This window comes from Lynx canadensis, chromosome B4 (assembly GCF_007474595.2).
Source record: "Lynx canadensis isolate LIC74 chromosome B4, mLynCan4.pri.v2, whole genome shotgun sequence".
In the NCBI taxonomy this organism is placed as follows: Eukaryota; Metazoa; Chordata; class Mammalia; order Carnivora; family Felidae; genus Lynx; species Lynx canadensis.
Genome location: NC_044309.1, coordinates 749,009 through 763,730, shown reverse-complemented (window position 1 = coordinate 763,730; position 14,722 = coordinate 749,009). Strand labels below are relative to the sequence as shown.

General features: G+C 59.5%; 1 long non-coding RNA gene across 1 annotated transcript; it reads right to left on the bottom strand.

Annotated features, from left to right (window-relative positions):
* Positions 1-8,194: 8,194 nt before the first annotated feature.
* LOC115518440 lies at positions 8,195-11,759 on the bottom strand. Its single transcript, XR_003970263.1, has 2 exons — positions 11,437-11,759; positions 8,195-11,060 (listed from the first exon to the last, which is right to left on the bottom strand). It is a non-coding gene; the product is annotated as an uncharacterized LOC115518440 (long non-coding RNA).
* Between the last annotated feature and the right edge of the window lie 2,963 nt (positions 11,760-14,722).

The following is a 14,722-nucleotide window of genomic DNA, read 5'->3' as shown; positions in this document are numbered from 1 at the left end:
CACCTGTCCCGGGAGCAGGGTCTGGCTGTTCCGGGTGCCGTCCCGGCAGCCTCTGTGGGCAGCGTGTGCGGGTTCCACCCAAAGCTGCCCAGACCAAAGAGGGGGGCAGGGCGGGGGGCGTTTGGTGGCTTTCACAGAGCACAGGGGTCATGAGTGCGGGTGGAGGGGCCGCTGGGCAGATCGGGTCTCAGTGTGGGCCGGTCACGGTGACCTCTGCGCTCCGGGAGCCTCCACCGTCCCTTCCGAGGCTTCCCACCCGCCCCCCCACCCCACCCCACCCTCCGGCAGGCCCACCCGACCGCACTGTCACTGTCGGGGCTCCACGTCCTGGAGACACACCTAGTCCCTGGGGCTGAGCGGGCGGTGCTGAACTCAAGGTGTCCCCAGGGTGCCCCCAAGGGGTCCGCGCCCCCCATCAGGGCCCACCTCCTCATGCCGGGCAGAGCGCCGTGGGCACCCACGTTACGGCCGGGTGCTAGCGACAATGTCAGAGCCGCCCGGGGAGTTCTCACCTCGCCGGCCAGAGTCGGCGGCCGCCGCCGTTCTGGAGCAGCGACTGTCACACCAGCGGGCCTCCCCCCAGGCTCTGGAGAGGGCCTGCGGGGTGGCCCTGGACGCACGGGGACGCTCCTAGGGAGACGGCCGCTGGGACCCTGGGGACACGTGTCCGGACCCCTCACACCTCACGTTCCACACGCCCCATCCCTGTCCCCGAAGCCCCGGCCGGCCACCGCCGTGGCTGTGAACCCCGCGCGGCGCCACCGGCCGGCTCACGCCCTCGAGGTGCTTCCGCGGCTGCCCTGGCCCACGGTCCACTCCTCGGCCCGCGGCCGGCCCACGTCGGGGGAGGCTCATCGCCCCCAGGCGTCACCGGGGTCCCCTCTCCGGCCCCGGGGCCCACCTCCCCCGGACTCACGCGCGAGGCCTACCTGCCGGCTCCTGCTCCGCGTCGCTGGGGGTCGCGTGTGGCTCCAGCCCGGGGCGGCGTTGCTGCCCTCGAGGCCCCGGTCGCCGCCTGACAGGCCCGCCGTCGATGGCCTGGCCTCGGGGGCGCGGCGCCGGGGCGGGCTCGGGGTTCCCCGGGGTTCCCCGGGGTTCCCCTCCGCCTAACGCTGTCTGCCCGGCGCCGGGACGTGCAGAGCGTGCTGGGCGGTACGTCCCGCAAACACGCTGAGCGAGGCAGTTCACGTTTTCAGGAGCCGCGCTTTGCCGCCTCGCGAGAGGTGGAGCGGGGCTGGCGGGGCAGAGGCTGGGAGAACCGCGGCTCGAGCGCGGGGCCGCGGGGGGTGGGGGAGCACGGAAGGTGCGGACGAGGGGGGGCGCCACAGGCCTGCGGCAGGTGAGCGAGCCGTCCTGCAGCCCCTGTGTGGCGACAGCCGGTCTAGGAGGGCCCAGGCCGCAGCGCTGGTGGGGTCTCAGGGTACAGGGTGGCCCCGCTTCCTCCAGGAGGCCGCCAGGCCGCCAGCGTGACAAGCATCGCGAGGGCGAAGGGGTTGGTGGGCTGGGGTGGGCCGGCCCTTCCCCTGCCCCCTGCCTCTTGGATCCCTTCTCCACTGTCTGCGGGCGGCGGTCTTGGGTTCCCTGGCTGTCCGTCCTGCAGTCTGGCAGGGGGGACACACACCCGGCCACGAGCCCCGACAGGCTGGGCTGGAGGCCCGCGGCCACAGGGCTGTCCATCCTGATTCTCCCGACGGGACACACAAGCCGGGGCTGCAGCGGCGTCACAGGGGAGGCCTGCCCTCCGCCTCAGTGCCCGCCTGTGTGCGGCGGAGACCGAGGGGTCCGGGGCTTCTCTCCTCATCCTTGGCCCTTTTTCAGCAAGCCCACCAACGCCCCTGTGGGCCCAGCTGGGTGCTGTCCAGCGGAAATGCAGCGTGAGCCTGCGTGCCATTGTGAGCGTCCTGGTAGCCAGGTAAAAGCATGAAAGGAAACAGGTGCAACTAACTTGGATGCATTTTAGTTCAGGCCGCCCGCTCAGGTCCGCCTTCTTCCCTGCGAGGTGCCAGGGCTTCCTCTCAGAGCTCCAGGCCCACAGCTTGCGGGCACGCCGAGGTAGGGGTCCTGGCATCGCTGTCCCCACCTCTGTATTTGGAGACGTCTAAGCTGACTCGCTCACTCTGTGGAACTGAAGTTCTCTCTCTGAGAGAGCCCTTTATGCCAGCAGGAGGGTTTGCTTTGACGCCCCTACTGGCTGGACCCCTGGGGTCCCTGTGGCCTTCATTTCCAAGGGTCCACACTCCTGCCTGTCCTTGTCCCCGTGTAGACTCGGCTTGTTCACAGGCACATGGAGGCCAGCCAGCCTCCAGGACAGCAGCACGGCGATCAGTGCAGACCTGCATCCTCAGGGCCTCGAGGGTCCTCCCCCTCCCCCGCTGCCCCCCCCCCCCCCCCCGGCCCAGTGCCTACCTACTGACTGCTTTTGATTCTCTCTACCTCTGCCCCTCCCCCACACAACTCTCTCTCTAAAACAAAAACAAAAACAAAAACAAAAGATTAAAAATATTCTAATACACCGTTTAAAGCCCAGAAACCCTGGGTTGCACGGCTCCCCCTGCCTCAGGCTCATTCACTTTCAGGGAGAACCACAGCCAGTGGGGCCACATGGGAGCACTGGAGGGAAATACACGTTATCATGTCCACCCCGTGAGTCCTGAGACGTGGCGTGGGCTGTCATCATACAGCGGCCCCCATTCGCCCGCCAGAGCAACCTGGAGCCTGGGCCCTGGGCAGCTCTCTGCAGCTATAAACACGGAAGTTTAAACTTTTGGGTTTTTTTTAATGTTTATTTATTTTTGATAGAACACAGTGGGGAGGAGAAGAGGGAAAGGGAGACACAGAATCTGAAGCAGGCTCCAGGGTTCCAGCTGTCAGCACAGAGCCCGATGCGGGGCTCGAACCCACAGACCATGAGATCGTGACCTGAGCTGAAGTCGGTCGCCCACCCAGGCTCCCCGAAAGTTTAAACTTTTAAATTAATTGTTAAGTATCTAGAACACATTTCTGTTTTTTCTACACGTCAGGCAGTGGGTGGGCATGCCCCAACCCGCCAGTCTGGGACCCCGCCTGCCCGAGGACCACACGTGTTCCCGCTTTCTGAATAGGGTCACGCAGTGAGGGCGGCGTCCTGGGGTTCTGGCCGGGACCGTCCAATGTCAGCCTCACCGGAATCAGGAACTCGGGGAAACAGAGCTGCAGGAAACGTGGAGGTTTAGGCACGTTGTTCAGCACGGTATCGTCCACAGGAGGTGTGACCCAGCAAACCCGCCCGCGCACACGTGCGCGTACACAGCGATACACACGATCATCTAATTCTGAGTCTGAGCGCAGCAAGGTTGACAGGAATCAGCTGGGGTTACTCTGAAGCTGGGCTGCACGAGGGAGCCTCCTGAATCCAGGAGGGGCCTCCGGGACCTCCTCTCTGGCTGCTCTCCCGACCGGCTGAGCTCAGTCCTGGCCACACCCTTATCCCACCGTGAAACCCTCACGAGTCCGCGTCCAGTCCTTCTCAGAGCAGGGTCCCCAGGAACTTGTCGAAATGCAGGTTCTCAGGCTTTCCAAGGCCAGCTGGGTAGGGCCTGGGGGTGGGCCCAGTGACCTGTGCCTCCAGCAATGACACTGAAGGTCAACAGGACAAACGCTCATCGCCGATGGATCCAAGGGCTAATCCCTCTTGGCAGCGATTCCGAGCCTCGCTGAGAAGTGCACACCTTCTGAGACCGCCAGGGATCCTGGCTCCCAGGGCCCACGAGAGCTGTGTCTGGTGCCAGATGATGCAGACGCCGTTGCCGGTGAGGAAGGAGCCGTCTCGGGGCAAATGCTGCTTCCGAGGGCTTCTGACAACGCACCCCGAATGGGCACAGGATGGCTGTGGAGCACTCTCCACGGTGGGCTGGCCTCAGGGCAGCCCAGGCCCCCAAATCCTGTCTCCCCAGAAGGGAGGGGCCCAGTGAGGCGGCCTGGAGAAGAGAAAGTTGAGGAAAGTGAGGGGAGCTGGCATCGTATTTGAGATTGCCGTGTGAGCCACGGGGGCGAGCTCTGTGTTGCAGCGAGAGCCGGTGGTGCTCACGGTAAGAAGGTGCCTGTACCCTGGCCGCAGCCGCCCCCTACTAACTCACGTCCGCGATGCCGTTAGTTTCCTGGAGCCCTTATATTTCTTAAAAACGATTTTTTTAATGTTTATTTACTTTTGAGAGAGAGACAGAGTGCGAGTGGGGGAGAGGCAGAGAGAGAGGGAGACACAGAATCCGAAGCAGGCTCCAGGCTCTGAGCTGTCAGCACAGAGCCTGACGCGGGGCTCGAACTCAAGAACTGTGAGATCGTGACTGAGCTGAAGTCGGACGCTTAAACAACTGAGCCCCCCAGGCGCCCCGCCCTAACATTTCTTAAGGTGGAGCTAAATCATTCTGCGAAGTAACTGACCTAAAACGTTGTATCAGTTAGTGTACAACATAATGATTTGAAATGTGTGAAATAACCACCGCTAAGTTTAGTTACCATCCCTCACTGGGCACACGGTGACAATCTGTTTTTGTGACGACAACATTTAAGGTCTATTCTCTTAGCAGCTTTCAAATATACAATACGGTGTTATCACCTGCAGTCGCCATGGCGTCCCTAGGACTTATTTCCCTCATAACCGGAAGTTTTGTACCGTCTGATGGTCTTCACCCATTTTGCCTACTCCCCGCCCCCGTCTCTTGTAACCACCAATCTGTTCTCAGTATCTATGAGTTTATTTTACTTTATTTTTTTAGATTCCACAGATAAGTGAGATCATGCAGTATTTGTCTTTGTCTGACTTATTTCGCTTAGCGTAATACCTTCAAGGTCCCCTCCATGTCGTTGCAAATGGCAAGATGTCATTCTTTTTAGGTTCGTATATGTATATACACACTGCATCTTCTTTATCCATTCTTCTGTCAGCGGGCACTTGGGCTGCTTCCATATCTTGGCTACTGTAAATAATAGTGCAGTGAACACAGGAGTCAGGCATCTTTTTGAGTTACTGTTACTGTTTTCTTCAAATAAATACCCCGTAGTGCAATTGCTGGGTTGTAGGGTGGTTCTGTTTTTAATATTCTAAGGAACCTCCACGCTGTTTCCCAGAGTGGCTGCACCAGTTTGCATTCCTGCCAGCAGGGCAAGAGGGTTCTCCTTTCTCCACATCCTCACCAACACCTGTTGTTTCTTGTGCTGTTGAGTTTAGTTATTCTGACAGGTGTGAAGTGGTACCTCCTTGTGGTTTTGATTTATATGTCCCTCATGATCAGTGATGTTGAGCATCTTTTCATGTGTTTGTTGGCATCTGGATGTCTTCTTTGGAAAATGTCTGTTTAGTTCCTCTGTCCCTGTTTTAATCGAATTTTTGTTTCCTCGCTATTAGGTTTTATAAGTTCTTTACACATCTTGGATGTCAGCCCCTTATTGGACACATGATTTACAAGTATTTTTTCCCCCCATTTTGTAGGTTGATGGTTGATGGTTTCCTCTGCTCGGCGGAAGCTTTTTAGTTTGATGTGGTCCCCTTGTTTATTTTGTTGTCGTTTTTGCTGTTAGTGTCAAATCCAGAAAATCCAAGATAACAATGTCAAGGAGCTTACCACCTATGTTTTCTTTTAGGAGTTTTATGGTTTCAGGTCTTACTTCCAAATCTTTGATCGATTTCAAGTGAATTTTTGTGTATGGGGGAAGATAGGGGTCTTAGGTTCATTCTTTTCCATGCAGTTGTCCAATTTCCCAGCACCATTTACTGAAGAGACTGACCTTTCCCCCATCGTGTGTTCTTGCCTCCTTTGTCGCGAATTGACTGTGTATGTGTGAGTTTATTTCTGGGGTCTCTATTCTATTCCATTGATCTATGTGTCTACTTTTATGCCAGTACCATACTATTTTTATTACTGTAGCTTTGTAATACAGATTGAAATTGGGGAATGTGATGCCTCCAGCTTGCTGCTTCCTCCTCAAGATTACTTTGGCTATTTGGGGCCTTAAGTGGTTCCGTACAAATTTTAGGATGGTCTGTTTTATTTCTGTGAAGAATGCCCTTTGAATTTTGATAGGGATTGCATCAAATCTGTAGACTGCTTTAGATAATATGGACATTTTAACAATATTAATTCTTTCAATGCATAAATGTGGTATAGCTTTCCATCTGTGTCTTCAATTTTTTTTTTTTTTTTTATCAATGTCTTATTGCTTTTCACGTACAGATATCTCACCTCCTTGGTTAAATTTATTCCTGAGTATCTTATTGTTTTTCATGCAATTGTAAATGACAGTTAATTTTTCTTCCGATTGTTTATCACATCAGTATATGGAAACAACAGATTTGTGTGTATTGATTTTGTAACCTGCAACACCACTGAATTTGTTGATTGGGTCTAACGGTTTTGGGGTGGGCGTCTTCAGGGTATCCTATATAAGTATCATGTCATCCGCAAACAGTTTTACTTTTTCCTTTCCAATTTTGATGCCTTGTGTGTTTCATATGGCCTGATTACTGTGGCTAGGACTTCCAGTAGTGCATTGAACAGGAGTGTTGAGACCAGATATCCCTGTCTTATTCCTGATCTTCGAGGAAGAGCTCTCGGCTTTTCACAGCTGAGTGTGACATTAGCTGTGGCCTTCTCATACATGGCCTTTATTATGCTGAGGTGTGTTCCCTCTATTCTCACTTTGTTGAAAATTTTTATCAGGCACGGATGTTGAGTTTCATCAAATGCTTTTTCTGCATCATGTATTGAGATGATGATGTGATTTTTAACCTTCATTTAGTTAATGTATCATGTTGATTTGCAGATGTTGAACTATCCGTGCATTCCAGGGATAACCCCACTTGATCATGGTGTGTGATCCTTTGAAAGTGTTGCTCAATTTTGTTTGCTGACAATCTGAGGATTTTTCAAAATCTATGTTCAGAAACCCCAGCCTGTGGGATTCTTTTCTTCTCGCGTCCTTGTCTGGCTTTGGTATGAGGGTAATGCTGGACTCAGAATGGATTTGTAAGTGTTCTCCCCACCCCTTCTTCTATTTTTTGGAAGATTTTGAGAAAGATTGGTGTTAATCCCTCCTTTGATGTTCGGTGGACTTCCCCGGTGAGGCCATCTGGTTCTGGACTTTTGTCTGCTGGAGGCTTTTGATCCCTGAGCCAATCTCCTTACTAGTAACTGGTATTCAGAGCGTCTATTTCCTCGTGCCTCAGTCTTCTAAGTGACTTTCAAGTGTGCTGACAGGTTCTAAGCTTATCTGGATTCTCTGAAGCCAGTGGCCTGGACTGCTCCGTGGACTTCTGAGTCAGTCCCTCTGGCTGTGCCATCGCTGAGGCTGGAAGGAGGTGCAGAGGTGGACGCGGTCTCTTCTGGGGGAGCCCGCCGGCTGCTGAGGGGTGGGGGGGCAGGCAGCCATGTTTGAACGTCGGCAAAGGAAAGGGGAGCGTCCAACGGAGGGGAAGCCCCACCCAGTAGGGCCAGCCAGGGTCGCTGCCCCCACAGGGGCTCAGCTCCACTTGGCCCCCAGCACATGCACTCAGCGATTGCCCTGGCCCCGGTCCCGGCCTGAGTGACGGTGCCCCCTCCCCGCCCCTCCTCCTCTCAGGACGTCAGCTCCTGCTGGGCCAGGTCGGTCTTCCCTCCAAAACAGGAAAGGGGTTTGGCCTCAAGCGGGCGTCTGCAGTCTGTCACCAGAGGGCGCCAGAGGGCGGTGGAAAGACTTGAAGGCTGCAGGTTTTGCAGCACCGCCTCCAACGTCCCGGGAACAGAATCAAGTCTCAGCTTTATCCTTGTGGGCCCCTGGGCCCCATCAGCCCCTCAGGGCCTTTGTGCCCGGGGCCATGGCCTGCTCAGGCCGCTCTGCTGGTTTGGAAATCAGCTTCCGGGTAATGTGGATCCTGGCCGGGCAGCTATGGGCAGCAGCGGCCTGGGCACCGAGGAGGGCTGGCCAGCCTGTGCTCACCAAACACAGCCTGCCCGAAATGCTGGTGGCACGTTTTTGTTTTTCCAATATATGAAGTTTATTGTCAAATTGGTTTCCATACAACACCCAGTGCTCATCCCAAAAGGTGCCCTCCTCAATACCCATCAGCCACCCTCCCCTCCCTCCCACCCCCCATCAACCCTCAGTTTGTTCTCAGTTTCTAAGAGTCTCTTATGCTTTGGCTCTCTTCCACTCTAACCTCTTTTTTTTTTTTTTTTTTTTTCTTCCCCTCTCCCACGGGTTGGTGGCACGTTTTTTTTTCAATTTCTCCGGTCCTCTTTCCCTGTAACCAGTGAGGGCGGGCTCAGCCACAGATGGCCCCGCCCCCACAGGGCCTCCTTGGTGTCTTCCTGCGCAGGCCCCGGGGCTCCGTCTCTGGGGTCCCCAACCCTCGGCCCAGTGGGCCCCCAGAAGCCGTGGGTGCTGTTCTGGGCCTGCAGCTCAGGGAGGTAGATGGAGCCACATGTGGGAGTGTCCGTGGTCCAGGAAGAGTGGGGGTGGCCGCGCCAGAGGACCCACAGATCAGGGTCGGTCTCTGCTTAAAGGGTGACGGCACGGTGGCAGTGGGGTACCCATCGGCCGACCCGGAGAGTCTGGGGACCTGGTAGCCTCCCTTCGTGTCACCTGCGTGTCCCTTTAGCGAACCCGCGGCTGCCAGCACAACCCTGCCTGCCCCTGGCTCCGGGGACGCCCAGCCACCTGCTCAGTGTTCTCTCCGGGACACGGTTTCTCAGATGTTCCAAATCTCTAAGTCCTTCTCCCTCAACAATTCCTCCACTTTGTGTCTCCCCTCTCTCGTTCTACACAACATCCTGCTTCATCTCTGGCTTCCCTCCTCGATCCCCCCGCCCAGGCCACACCCTGGGTGGGGGGCTTCTCTCCAGCTGTCACTTCCCCGGTCCCCCTAGAACGCACGCAGAGGTGTGGTTTCCCTGAAGCTCCCAGCCCCACAGGTACCCGCACGGTGCTCGGGAGGGCAGCCAGCAGAGCCCACACACTTCTCAGGACCGGAGGTGGGACCTGAGGCGAGGGGCAGGGCCAGGTCCCGGAGGCGAGCGCTGTCACCTGGGACAGTGCCTTCTCCCCGCCTCCCCTGTGCGGGGGGGGGGGGGGGGGGGAGTAGCTCTGTGTGTCTGTCTTCTCGTGAGGACGTGGATCCCCCCATTGGCTCCCTTAGCCCCAGTTGCCTCCACAGACGCTCCCTGCTGCATCAACTCCAGATGTGGCCGCGGGGACCGTATTCACTCAACCGTGGTGGAAACAGGAAAGCACTGACTCGGTGGAGGGAGATGTAGGGAGGCAGGGTCGGCGGCGGAGGGAAGTGTGTCCAGGAGAAACGGGGAGCCCTGCCGGCTGGCGGGTCCTCTGCTGGGTCCTCTGAGGGGATCTGGACTCTGTCCCGGGGCTGAGTCTCCAGATGCAGCTGGACGTCACTGGCTTACACTTAGGAGGCCACTGCCACTTGGATGGACGGATGGCGAAAGAGGGTGGGAAAAGGGAGGAAGTCAGGAAGGCAGCGTGTGGGGGGCTGGATTCGGTGCAGAGAGGGCGTGGGGGCCACCAGGGGAGCTGTGAGCCGCGGGTGGAGAGTGCAGGTCTGTGAAGCATGGGGAAGGGCGGGAGCACACCCGCACTCGGGACAGGTCCGCTGGGTCCGCAGGAGGACACGAGGTCCCAACAGAGCATGACAGAGCAGGGCCAACGGGAAGTGTCAGTACGGGTCTGTGCACACCCATCTCCACTGCAGATGGCAGGGCCCTTCGGAGCACACACGCGGGGTCACCTTCCAGTGGGTCAGCATGGGGAACACCCCCCTCCTCCAGGTCCTGGGCCAGTCTCCAGGGAGTGGAGCCCTGTGTCCTTTCTTGGGGCGTGGGGGGCATGGGGAACCACCCCGTCCTCCTGATCTGGGGCCAGACCCCCCGGGGGAGCGTAGCCCTGTGTCCCTGGCACAGGGGACCCGGGGAAGCACACCTTGGCTCCCTCATCCTGGGCCAGGCTCCAGAGACACGGAAGCTGAGCCTGGACCAGCCCAGGCTGGGTGCAGGTGATGGGCCAGAGGGACGAGTGTGGTGTGAACAGATCCTGCACGGGACAAGAGTCACCGAGCTCACAGAAAAAAAGAAGGCCGGCCTCTTTCTTGCTGTCCAAACTCATTCCTGACGGGACCAACACCCGCAGGACCAGGAAGACTTGGCAAAAGCTGAGTCTGTGGTTAGCATCAGGGATGAACCCTGACCTAGGTCTCACTGAGCACCAGGCGGTACTCTGGGGTCCTCAGTGCCGCGCACATTTCTTGCCTATAAAAATAAAATCAATTGCATTCTGCTTCACTTTTAAAAAGGAAGCATCTGAGAAATGTTATCCGGTCGCACGAACGGAGTCACTCCTCTGCTGGCTCTCACCCTCCTGCCCTCCTTTGTGTGTCCTTGCTGCCTCCAGCCAACCTCACTGACCAGACGTCACCAGGCCCAGAGCCCAGCTCTCCCCACCCGCCCACATGCCCAGCTCCTCCGCCGTCTCCGTCACAAAGGAAGCCCAGGCATCGAATCTGGTCGAGGCCGAGGGGTCTCGCCCTGCTTCAGGGTCCTCGTCTGTGGGGCAATATGAGCGTCTGCCCCAAATACCGCCGCGGCTCCTTAACCACTGCAAGCTGCCGCCCGCGCCGTGCCTTCTAGCGTCAGAGCGTGCTCCTCCGTGGCCGAAGCCCCCAGCCCGGGCCCCGCACCTTTCTGCTTCAGTTGTGACACAGCGTCTGCTCCCCCGCCCCCTTGAAAGGAAGCAGGCACGCGCCTCACCGTGACCTTCATCAGAAGGGCCATGTGTCACCCAAGGGCGAACACTGAAAAGCTGGTTCCTGATCCTCCGCGTTCTTTCTTCCCGACTGGACCTGCGGCCTGCCTGAGACCAGGCGCCAGGAATGAGGCCCGTGGGGGTCGGAGGCCACCGCAGGCGACTTGTGTGAGCCTCCGGGTTTGGGCGTGTGTGTGTGTTACACAGCACAGCCAGTCGTCCTGACAGCACGCAGAGGCGGTCTCCCCGAGGTGTCTCTGACCTGGAGCCCTCCTGCCCCCTTCGAGGTGATGTTCCTGGCAGGAAGGAGGGAGGGGAGGGCCGGGAAGGACAGCACAGACGTCCATTGTTGTGGGGTGGGGGCGGGGGCAGGACTGCAAGGCTGGTGACGGCTTGGCTCCTGGGAGCCTTCAGGACACCGGGCTCCCGGTGTCCAGACTGGCCCGGTCTGACCGCGCAGGAATGCGGCCGGTGCGTTTGTAGCTCTGGGTTTGTGGCCCCGCAAGACCGCAGAAGCCGGCGGGAAGCAGGCTGCCCCGGGAGTGTGCACGGCCCCCTGCAGCTGCCCCTCGGCTCCGGCTCCGAGCGCTCCCGCCGGCAGGTGCGGTTCTGGAGGCCACGCCCCCCGAGCCACCGGCTTTCCCGCGCCCACAGCGCCTCGTCCCCACTTACCCGGCTGTAGATGACGTTTGCCAGCTATCGCCGGGTGCTCAGTGGGGCTGGCAGCTGGGTAAATCCCACAGAATGAGGAGAAGAGGGATCAGCAACGAATTATAAAAACAACCTCTTCCGTGAGTTGCTCTTGTTCAACTGTGCGCATCAGCTCTGGGCGGGGAAAACCTCCGAGTTCCGTGAACCGAACCAGCCCCCGCAGTCCCGAAGTGGAAAGGAACACAGTTTGCCCGGTGCAGAGCTTGCGGGCAGAGCGAGGCCGCGCATGCGCGCTTCCTGCGGTCCTGCCGGAAACTCTGCGGGAGGCCGCTGCGGGCCGCGCGCCGGGAGGAAGGCGCGCGAGCGAGCCCACGCGCGGCCCGAGGCAGCGGCGCATGCGCCCGCGTGCAGGCGGCGCGGCGTCCACCGCGGCCCGAGAGCCCTGGCCCGGCAACGCGGGCCGCGGGTGATTCGGCCCCTCCGCCCCGCTCCGCCCCGCCCCTGGCCTGGGAGGCGCCGTGTCCCGGTGACGCGCACCCCTGCAGGCGGGGCTCTGCCGGCCGGGGTCAGAGGTGCGGCGGCAGGTGCTCCTCGCCCGCCAGCGTTCCTGCACAGACGCGCGTGGCTCCCGCATCTCTAAGCGCCTCTCGGCGTCGAGGACACATTCCGTGATTCCGGAGACCTGGATCTGCCCCCGGGGGGGGGGGGCGGGCGTGGCTGCTGCCCCCTGGGTGGGGGGCAGTTATGCAGGGGAGGGGCGAGGGGCGGGGAGAGCAGTCCCCCCCCCCCCCACCAACCGCTTCCTGCGGAAGCGTCCACACTGGCGTGGAGGCGAGTCCTCCGCCGGCAGCGCCCTCCTGCGGGAGGATCCCGGTCTGCGGAGGCAGCGCTGCCGCTGGAAACGGAATGCGAGGCGCACAAGTAATTTTAAATTTACTAGTAGTCACGTTATAAAAGTACACCAAAGAGGCAGGCTGAGTTAATTTTAATATAGCTTATTTACTCAACACATCCAAAATATTGCCATTTCGGGAGATGATGGATATCAAAGCTTACCGATGGTTGCCCCATGTTGCTGCAGACGCACCGGAGGCGCCGGGGCGCAGAGGGGCGGCTGCCCGCCAGGACCGCCCGGCTCCCAGGGGCTCCCCGCGCACCCCTGAGTGGACCACCGGAGCCGTCCTTTCCGCCGACACAGGGACAGCGAAGCTCCAGGGTTGAGCACCAGCCCACCTCCTTAGGGAGAAGCCCGAGGGCACTGGCCGGCTCTGGGGGCACGGGTGTGGTGTCCCGCTCCCGCCCGCCTGGGGAGCCCCGGTGATGCAAGTTCCAGTTCTGCTTTGTCATTTAAAAGCGGTGTGACCTTGGGCATGTCACCTAACCTCTCTGAGCCTCTGTTAACTCATGATAAATGGAGGAAGTAAAACCTACCTGCTGGGTGTTTTGAAAGGAAATCGTGCATGAAAATGCTAAGACCAGGACCTAGGAGGACCCTGTGTGCGGTGAGAGCAAGGCTCCCTTGCCTCGGTTCTGGGAGCTCAGAACCACGAGGGGCTGACCTGGCCCCCCAGGACCACCCAGCCATGAGCCCGACCACCCTCTCTGCCCCATGTGCCATCGGGCTTAGCCAGTCCCCAAGGGTCTGTCATCCCCCAGATCCTCACAGGGACCAATGCTGAGAGCCCACCAAACACACCCCTTCTTCTCTGAGAATTACCTGTCCTTCCCACCTCTCCAGCTGTGCCCCAGTGGCCACCTCTGGTTATGTGTCACCTGAGGCAGAGGGACAAAGAGAGGCAGGGAGACAGAAGAAACAGAGAGACCTGGGAAAGGCCGGGCAAGGGTCTGGCCCGGGTTCCGGATGGTCCGTCTTGGTCTAGCCCCTTGTGAGACCTGGCGGTGCCCCTACCCTTGCGTTGATGAGATGCTCCTGCGAGCTTACAGATTCTGCCTAAGTGGCATGAGTGGTTTCCACGTCCCCCGAGAGCCCTGAGACTGGCCCAGCACAGGTATGACAGGCCACAGCCCACAGAAGGGAAGTGAGCCCTCTCGAGACCCCAGCCAGGGACCCACCGCCGCCCCGTAGCCGGGGCCCGCAGTCTTGCTCCTGGTATGACGGGGAGCTGGGCCCCCTGCCCGACTCACAGCGACTCCTGTCCATGCCACCGGCCACGCCCGGTGTGAGCCACACCCTGGCTACACTGAGCCCGGTCAGCCCATCCTCCTGTCCAGGCTCTGCACACCCGTCTGCAGCAGAAGGTTTTGGCAAGCCCCACTGCATCCCCGGCGACTCACCGGGCCTCCCTCCTCCTCTCCTGAATGGGGAAGTGAGGCCCCTCGGCGTCCCGACAAGCGCGCACGGGGCCAGAGGCGAAGGGCGGGTCTGTCGGTGTAAGTCAGGCTGTGGCTGGCAGCCCCTGGGGGGGCCCTGTGGCCTCCCACCTGGTGTGGGCTGGGCCTGGCGGCTCTTGTTCCAGAGTAGGAAATAGACGCAGCAGAGAGAGGGGATATCATTTCCAAGATGAGGTCACCAAGGGCCCTCCGCGCTGCCTGCCGGGAGGCCTCTGAGAGGCCAGCAGCCCCCGGGTCAGAGCTCCTGGCTGAGCCACGCCCAGACACCGACGCCACGGAGGCTGTGCTGAGGAACGCTGAGCGAAGGGCTGTTTGTTACCCAGCAGGACGTGGCCACTGTGACCATCACCTGCGTTCTTCCCGGTCGGGGTGTGACTTCTGGGGGCACCTGAAGCCCATGCAGCCGGCTCCTGACCCCAGACTTTGTCCTTGGCAGTAGATGCTCTCTCTGCCTGCTCAGCCCCAGACACCTCCCACAGCGCAGCAGCTGGCCAGAAAGGGAGGCTGGCACCTGCCACTAGCCGGAGGGGGTGAGAAACAGGCCAGCGAGACACCGGGGATCTCAGGTGGAATGTTCCAGAATGGTCTACAGGACAGGGGTGCCCACCCAGCCCTGGCGCCCACGTCCACGCCCACGCCCGTGATGGGGGCCTGGCAGTGGCAGGTGGGCTCTCCAAGTGGCTGAGGCTTCCTTCTGTCAGCTTCTCAGAGCAAACCGGGGCATCAGACAGGGTCATGTGGGGCCCAGACCTGGCGCCAGGCACGTCTGCGGGGTTCGCAGCGTGTACTGCAGTTAGACCGGATCGGGTCACCCTCTGTGGGAAGAGACGCGGAGGCCATCTGCAGTCCCCTCGGCGCTGCGGCTTTTCCTGGGGAGGTGTGTGCTTCTAGGGCCACCTGAGGGAGTCCCAGCTTTTCGCCAGAGATGGTCCCTGGGTCAGCAGCCACCCACTCA